Source organism: Penaeus chinensis, chromosome 32 (assembly GCF_019202785.1).
Source record: "Penaeus chinensis breed Huanghai No. 1 chromosome 32, ASM1920278v2, whole genome shotgun sequence".
In the NCBI taxonomy this organism is placed as follows: Eukaryota; Metazoa; Arthropoda; class Malacostraca; order Decapoda; family Penaeidae; genus Penaeus; species Penaeus chinensis.
Window position 1 is genome coordinate 16,300,082 of NC_061850.1, and position 7,500 is coordinate 16,307,581.

The window sequence follows — 7,500 nt, forward strand, 5'->3', positions numbered from 1 at the left end:
CTCCTCCTCCTCCTCCAACTCCTCCTCCTCCTCTTCCTCTCCCCACTCCTCCTCCTCCTCTTCCTGCTCCCTCTCCTCCTCCTCCCTCTCCACCTCCTCCCTCTCCTCCTCCTGCCTCTCCTCCTGCCTCTCCTCCTCCTCCTCCTCCTCCTCCTCCTCCTCCTCCTCCTCCTTCTCCTTTTCCTCCCTCTCCTCCTCCTCTTCCTCTTCCCTCTCCTCCTCCTCCTCTTTCTCTTCCCTCGCCTCCTCCTCCTCTTCCTCTTCCCTCTCCTCCTCTTCCTCTTCCCTCTCCTCCTCCTCCTCTTCCTCTTCCTCTTCCCTCTCCTCCTCCTCCTCTTCCTCTTCCCTCTCCTCCTCCTCCTCTTCCTCTTCCCTCTCCTCCTCCTCCTCTTCCTCTTCCCTCTCCTCCTCCTCCTCTTTCTCTTCCCTCTCCTCCTCCTCCTCTTCCTCTTCCCTCTCCTCCTCCTCCTCTTCCTCTTCCCTCTCCTCCTCTTCCTCTTCCCTCTCCTCCTCCTCCTCTTCCTTTTCCCTCTCCTCCTCCTCCTCTTCCTCTTCCCTCTCCTCCTCCTCCTCTTCCTCTTCCCTCTCCTCCTCCTCCTCCTCTTCCTCTTCCCTCTCCTCCTCCTCCTCCTCTTCCTCTTCCCTCTCCTCCTCCTCCTCCTCTTCCTCTTCCCTCTCCTCCTCCTCCTCCTCTTCCTCTTCCCTCTCCTCCTCCTCCTCCTCCTCCTCCTCCTCCTCCTCTTCCTCTTCCCTCTCCTCCTCCTCCTCTTCCTCTTCCCTCTCCTCCTCCTCCTCTTCCTCTTCCCTCTCCTCCTCCTCCTCTTCCTCTTCCCTCTCCTCCTCCTCCTCCTCCTCCTCCTCTTCCTCTTCCCTCTCCTCCTCCTCCTCCTCCTCCTTCTCCTCCTCCTCCTCCTCCTCCTCCTCCTCCTCCTCCTCCTCCTCCTCCTCCTCCTCCTCCTCCTCCTCCTCCTCCTCCTCCTCCAGGCCCTTCCCTACCGGATGCACCTGTCTGCCCACATTACATCCGCGTGGTTGGTCATGCCGCGATGGCCTGGGGCCACAACCTGTCTTCTCAGGCCCCTTCCCCTCCTGCCTGTCCCCTATGCTCCCACCACCTCCTAACTCCCCATTCGTGCCTCATACACCACCACTCTTCTCCATCGTCTTCTACATCGCCACGGTCGCCCCCTCCTGCCTGCTCTGATACAGGATTATGGGCAAACCCAGCAGCCACAGCCCCGTCCTCTTCCCGCTCTTAAAGTCTTACATGGAACCCGCGTTGCAGGAGAGTCCTCACGTGAGTCTTGTATAGCCTCTCTGGTGTGGCCTTTCTGGGGCTCAGGTAACCTCTCCGGCCTCCACGCCCCCGACACCACTGCGACCTGCAAAAGTGTCATGAGTAAATTCAGGTGTGAGTTGTGTACTGGTATTCAAATAACACGGAAACCTTCAGGCTATCCGATCAGTGCCATAATCGCAGTGGTTGCGACTGCTCTGGTTCATCTTTTCACTTTTGCCGACTCCTAATTGTGCTTTGGTAAAATATGTGGGGATTGGGGATTCTTATTTAGCAGCATAATTATTCAATCCGCCGTTTGCAGAGATAGGCACGATTATTATCGACGAATAGGAACGGCGAAAAGGGGAAGATCATTTGGGTGATGTAAAACAATATGCACAAGTCACTGAAATGTATCATTCACTATATGATTTGAGCTCTGAATGGAAAGAAAACGGAGAGACAAGTCACAATGACCACTGGCAGGAAGCGGCCTGACGTCTTAGTATATGGCGTTAATCAAATCAGAAGTTTACGTAGGTTATCATTATGCTTCGCCAGGTATCAATGGAAGGCCTGAAAACGCGCAGGTATCGATAAATGGCGACGGTAATACACCACCAATAGGAGTTCAATTGGCCAAGTTGTTTAAGCGACGGAGGCTTTGGAAGGAAACTAATCAGCCAGTGAAGTGCAAGAACAGATGATGCGCAGAAACCTGCCTAATATTAAGATACTGAGATCCGATGTGTTTTTCCCCTCCTTTCTTACATGAGAGCTTAGGAAGGTTGGGAAGGAAGGATCAGGAACAGGTAATGGAGGTTGAACGAGTTCCCAAAGTAGGTTGAACCCTTCGCTGTAACTTGAGCCGGACCTAGCTAGAAGGAGGGCTTGCGACGGGTAGGGAGGGGGGGAGGGGGAGAGGAGAAGGGGCTAAAGGGTTTTAGGGTTAGCGCAGTTGTTTGATTTCGCTCCTGAAAAAGTTGATGGTCGACGATGAAGGCAGGAGAGGGGGGAGGGAGGCAACGGCGCCGCCATCATTGCGGGGCGTCAGGGGATTTAAAGGGGAAGGGAAGCGAGCGATGAAAACTCTATTCAGAAAATGGCGGCGTTATGTCGTAAAGCAAGCCTTTGCTAAAGTTCTATATTTTTCACTTCCCCACGTGCCTTTTCTTGATCTGCTTTATTTTTCTCCCAATTTTTGCGTTTCACCTTCTTGTGTTATTCTATATTGTTGTTTTCCCCTTTATTCATGGTTTGCCATTCTCTCCTTTTCGCCGGCTCCCGCAATATGGGTCTTTGTCTGATTTCAACCTTCCATTTAGCTAGACAGCTTTGGTTCATTTGCATCCCTGCCTGACTTGGAAGTGTCATCCCCGTTTCGCCTAATTTCCCCCTCGACGCCACCCTTCCCCCACCCACTTCATCAGGCGGTGCCCCCCTCCTGCCTCGCCGTAGGGGTCGCCGCGCCCCCGCCTCGCCGTAGCCGCCTCCCCGCGGCTTCCACAATGGCGAGGTGGCGCCCCCCGCGGTCCGCCCTCTTCTCTGGGACACGCGATCATTATCGAGTGTGTAAAAGGGGTCGTCCAAAGGGCCTTCGAAAGTGGAGGCTCCATGATCCAAGCGTCTCGACAACAAAGGCCAGCGGCGGAAGTGGTACGACTTCTCACGGATTTTCACTCGTCTTTGATGCGCATATTTGTTCTTGTTGATGCCTCCCCAGCCCCGTCTCTTGAGTAAGTGAAAATTAAGAACTAAGAAAAAGTTTTGATTACGAGCGTCTTTTAGTAGACCTGAACATCAAATGGAAGGATCATTTGGCATCTGAATTGTGTGATTGTCTTGTGTTCAATTCTGTCGCAGGTTTCTCATGTTCACACAGACCCAGTGAAATCATGAACCGTTACTTAATGATCTGTGTCATGTGCATGTTAATTGACAAATGTTAAATGATAAAACCCCATTCCTACTCCGTAATACAAGATACGGAGAGTTGCGCAGTCGTGACTGTATATAATGGCATAAACGATTCTGTAATTGAAAGATAAACAGGAATTGAGCTATATATTTAAGTGTATTTCTTTTTCCTGTCGTACGCCTTTCCTGCATTGCACCGCGACGTTTAGGTCATTCCCGAGTCAATAATCCCGGGCGCACATACCCTCGCCACGCCCACACGCACTCACTGTGCGAGTATGCGATTTTTCTGCACGATTGCACCGCTGATGAAGTCAGAGATAGACAAGATAAGGCGAGATGGAGCGAGATCGGGGATTCGGGGGCGGCACACCCTCGCTCGCCCCCGCCGGCGCGCTAAATGGTTGCCACTCCAGCTGACGTGCAACGGGGAAGGAGTGAGCTTATGAATTTTCTTTCTCTCGTCATGTATGCTTTTATTTTTTTGCTCCCCTGATTTCACATTATCTTATCTCTCTTGCCATTTTATTAGATATTGTATGTGAATTTGACAAACAGTATAATTCAGCATAAACTAGCAAAGTAAGTTTCACCTTGTAATATGTGATGGTATCAACAATAACGGTGATGTTACTATCATTATTATAATTACTATTATCATTATTGTCGTTGTTTTGTTGTTGTTATTATTATTATTATTATTATTATTATTATTATTATTATTATTATTATCATTATTATTATTATTATTATTATTATTATTATTATTATTATTATTATTATTATTATTATTATTATTATTATTATTATTATTATTATTATTATTATTATTATTATTATTGTTATTATTGTTATTATTGTTATTATTGTTATTATCATTATCATTATTATTAAATTCCTGATATCCTTTTCATGCCTCACTAAACAGCACGCGGTCACGAGAGCTGTGTTTAGACAGACGATAAGATAACGACATTGTTAATACAGATAGTCATTAGCGGTCAGGTATGGTAATTAGCGGCTGCGGAGGACTGATTAGCGGCGCCGGAGTTCTCTCCCCGACGAGCCACAGCGGTTGATCCGGGATTTCCCTGGGAGCTTGGAATATTAACAGCTGCTTACCCCCCCCCCCCCCTCATCTTCCACCTACTGATCCCCCTCCTCCTATCTCTCTCAGGTGACCATCCCCCTTCCTCCTTCTCTCCTTCCTTTTTTTTCTTCTTTTTTTATACTGACTCCCCATTTCCTCTCAATCACATCCCGTTTCCTCTTCTCTCCTCCCCTCCCCTCCCCTCCCCGCACCCCCCTCCCCTCCCCTCCTCTTCTCTCTCCTCCCTCTCCCCTCTCCCCACCGCTTCCCCCTCTCCTCCCCTCCCCTCCTCTTCTCTCTCCTCCCCTCTCCCCACCGCTTCCCCCTCCCCTCCCCTCCCCTCCTCTTCTCTCTCCTCCCCTCTCCCCACCGCTTCCCCCTCCCCTCCCCTCCTCTTCTCTCTCCTCCCTCTCCCCACCGCTTCCCCCTCCCCTCCCCTGCCCTCCTCTTCTCTCTCCTCCCTCTCCCCACCGCTTCCCCTCCCCTCCCCTCCCCTCCTCTTCTCTCTCCTCCCTCTCCCCACCGCTTCCCCCTCCCCTCCCCTCCCCTCCTCTTCTCTCTCCTCCCTCTCCCCACCGCTTCCCCTCCCCTCCCCTCCCCTCCTCTTCTCTCTCCTCCCTCTCCCCACCGCTTCCCCTCCCCTCCCCTCCCCTCCTCTTCTCTCTCCTCCCTCTCCCCACCGCTTCCCCCTCCCCTCCCCTCCCCTCCTCTTCTCTCTCCTCCCTCTCCCCACCGCTTCCCCCTCCCCTCCCCTGCCCTCCTCTTCTCTCTCCTCCCTCTCCCCACCGCTTCCCCCTCCCCTCCCCTCCCCTCCTCTTCTCTCTCCTCCCTCTCCCCACCGCTTCCCCCTCCCTCCCCTCCCCTCCTCTTCTCTCTCCTCCCTCTCCCCCCTCTCCCCACCGCTTCCCCCTCCCCTCCCCTCCCCTCCTCTTCTCTCTCCTCCCTCTCCCCACCGCTTCCCCCTCCCCTCCCCTCCCCTCCTCTTCTCTCTCCTCCCTCTCCCCACCGCTTCCCCCTCCCCTCCCCTCCCCTCCTCTTCTCTCTCCTCCCTCTCCCCACCGCTTCCCCCTCCCCTCCCCTCCCCTCCTCTTCTCTCTCCTCCCTCTCCCCACCGCTTCCCCTCCCTCCCCTCCCCTCCTCTTCTCTCTCCTCCCTCTCCCCACCGCTTCCCCCTCCCCTCCCCACCCCTCCTCTTCTCTCTCCTCCCTCTCCCCACCGCTTCCCCCTCCCCTCCCCTCCCCTCCTCTTCTCTCTCCCCCCTCTCCCCCCCGCTTCCCCCTCCCTCCCCTCCCCTCCTCTTCTCTCTCCTCCCTCTCCCCACCGCTTCCCCCTCCCCTCCCCTCCCCTCCTCTCCGCTCTCACTACTAACCCGAAACCGCTGCCTCCGCTCGGTGCCCTAATCACCTTTCGTCTCCCGCGGCGCCCTCGGCAGGGCACAGCACGGCTTGGGGATTATCACTGCGTTAGATGCGACCTCGTGATAACCCTTATTTCCTCCCCTCCTCCTCTCCTCCCCGTCTTCCTCTCCTCCTCCTCCTCCTCCTCCTCCTCCTCCTCCTCCTCCTCCTCCTCCTCCTCCTCCTCCTCCTCCTCTTCCCCCCTCATCCCTCCTCTTCCTTCCTACTCTACCGCCTCTTCCCCTTCCTCCTCCTCCTCCCCTCCTCCTTCGCCTCCTCCTTCTCCTCCTCCTCCTCCTCCTCCTCCTCCTCCTCCTCCTCCTCCTCCTCCTCCTCCTCCTCTTCCTCCTCTTCCTCCTCTTCCTCCTCCTCCTCCTCTTCCTCCTCCTCCTCCTCCTCTTCCTCCTCCTCCTCCTCTTCCTCCTCTTCCTCCTCTTCCTCCTCCTCCTCGCCTCCTCCTCCCCTCCTCCCCTCCTCATCCTCCCCTCCTCCTCGTCCTCCTCCTCCTTCTCCTCCTTCTCCTCCTTCTCCTCCTTCTCCTCCTTCTCCTCCTTCTCCTCCTTCTCCTCCTTCTCCTCCTTCTCCTCCTCCTCCTCCTCCTCCTTCTCCTCCTTCTCCTCCTTCTTCTCCTCCTTCTCCTTCTCCTCCTCCTTCTCCTCCTTCTCCTCCTTCTCCTCCTTCTTCTCCTCCTTCTCCTCCTTCTCCTCCTTCTTCTCCTCCTTCTCCTCCTCCTCCTCCTCCTCCTCCTCCTCCTCCTCCTCCTCTACCTTCTCTTCTTCCTCTTTATCTTTATTCCTCCTCCTCCTCTTCCTCTTCCTCATTCCTTTTTTTCCTCCGCCTCCTCCTCCTCCTCTTGCCTCCTCTTCTCTCCTCTTCCATCCTCCTCTACCTCCTCCTCTTCTCTCCTCTTCCATCCTCCTCTACCTCCTCCACCTCCTCCTCTTCTCTCCTCTTCTCTCCTCTTCTCTCCTCTTCTCTCCTCTTCTCTCCTCTTCTCTCCTCTTCTCTCCTCTTCTCTCCTGTTCCATCCTCCTCTACCTCCTCCTTCTCCTCCTCCTTCTCCTCCTCCTCCTCCTCCTCCTCCTCCTCCTCCTCCTCCTCCTCCTCCTCCTCCTCCTCCTCCTCCTCCTCCTCCTCCTCCTCCTCCTCCTCCTCCTCCTCCTCCTCTTCCCTCCTCCCCATTTCTTTTTTGCTCCTCCTCTTCCTCTTCCATCCTCCTTTACCTACTCTTCTTCCTCCTCCTCATTCTTTTTTTCCTCCTCCTTTTCCCTCCTGCTCCTCCTCCTCCTCCTCCTCCTCCTCCCTCTTCCCTCCTCATCCTCCTCCCTCTTCCCTCCTCCTCTGCCTCCTCTTCCTCCTCCTCTTCGTTCCTTTTTTTCCTCCTTCTCCTCATTCCTTTTTTCTTCCTCTTCCTCCTCCTCTTTCCTCCACTTCCTCCATCTCCTCCATCCTCCCCTTCTTCCTCTTTCTCCAGCTCCTCTTCTTTATCTTGCTCTTTCGCCTACTCTTCCTCTTTTACCTCCTCCCTTTACTCCTTGACTTCCCTCTCTTCTTCCATCTCATTTCCTCTTACTTCTTTGCCCCCCCCCCCCCCTTCTCCCTCTACTCTTTCTCTTCCTGCTCTTCTTCTCCTTCCTCTGCCTTTTCCTCTTTTTTTTCTCCTCTTCCTTCTCCCTCCCTCCTCCCCCTGATCCCCTTCTGATTCTCCTTCTCCTGATCCTCCACCTGCTTCTCCCAGTTATTCATTACGTCGAATATATTTTCACGCAACAGGAAGTTTAAATTTCCATCAGTGATTTATATTTAAGCTTACTAGC

General features: G+C 54.0%; 1 protein-coding gene across 4 annotated transcripts in view; it reads left to right on the plus strand.

The window, feature by feature from the left end:
* LOC125042370 (eyes absent homolog 1-like) overlaps positions 1 to 7,500 on the plus strand; it is a 51,230-nt gene that overhangs the window by 8,821 nt on the left and 34,909 nt on the right. The gene's annotated exons all lie outside the window — the stretch shown is intronic.